General features: G+C 46.0%; 1 protein-coding gene across 1 annotated transcript in view; it reads left to right on the forward strand.

The window, feature by feature from the left end:
• LOC109914935 (mediator of RNA polymerase II transcription subunit 12-like protein) overlaps nt 1-967 on the forward strand; it is a 159,403-nt gene that overhangs the window by 59,872 nt on the left and 98,564 nt on the right. The gene's annotated exons all lie outside the window — the stretch shown is intronic.

Genomic DNA, 967 nt, shown 5'->3' on the forward strand with positions numbered 1-967 from the left:
TGTGTTCATCCAGCTCTACACCTTGTTATCTCGGATCCTCCAGCATCCGCAGTTCCTACTATCTCTGAAGCTTATTTAAACTAGACCTGACACATGCACACTTTCACTAATTCCGTTCAGAAATCTTATGGCACACCTCTGTGGCACATGGGACTTGAACCTGACTCTTTTGGTTCAAAAGTAAGGACACTATGGTGCGCCCCACATACTGGCAAACTGTATTTATTAATAGGACGAAGAAAATTACAGCACAGGAACAGGCCCGTTGGCCCTCCAAGCCTACACCAACGTGCTGCCCGTCACAACTAAAAACCCCTACCCTTCCGGGGACCGTATCCCTCTATTACCATCCTATTCATGTATTTGTCAAGACTCCCTTTTATAAATCACTTTCGTATCTGTTTCCACTACCTCTCCTGGCAGTGAGTTCCAGGCATCCACCATCCTGTATAAAAACAAAAAACTTGCCCCTCGCACCTTAAACCTGTGGCCCCTGGTAACTGGCTCTTCCACCCCGGGGAAAAAGCTTCTGACTGTCCACTCTGTCTATGCCCTTTATAATCTTGTAGACCTCTATCAGGTCGCCCCCTCAACCCCCGTCGTTGCAGTGAGAACAACCCAAGTTTCTCCAACCTCTCCTTGTAGCTAATGTTCTCCATACCAGGCAACATCCTGGTAAATCTGGTAAAGAAGTTGATGGACTCGTGGTATCTGGTATCTGAGAGTTGGAACTATTTTAGATTTAGCTTTCCTCTCATGATATCCAGGCCAACTATGGATGTGGTTACAAGCTTAGAAATTTACCTTTTTTTTAATGTAAAATGGCGTTTCTATTTGATTTTGTGCTTCCTTTCTTCTCTACCCGAGCTATCCTCAAGGTCCAGATTCCTTGCTTGTGTTACAGCTCCATCGGTACAACTCTCTCTCGCTCTCTCGCTCTCTCGCTCTCTCGCTCTCTCGCTCTCTC

Source organism: Rhincodon typus, chromosome 13 (assembly GCF_021869965.1).
Source record: "Rhincodon typus isolate 14 chromosome 13, sRhiTyp1.1, whole genome shotgun sequence".
Lineage (NCBI taxonomy): Eukaryota > Metazoa > Chordata > Chondrichthyes > Orectolobiformes > Rhincodontidae > Rhincodon > Rhincodon typus.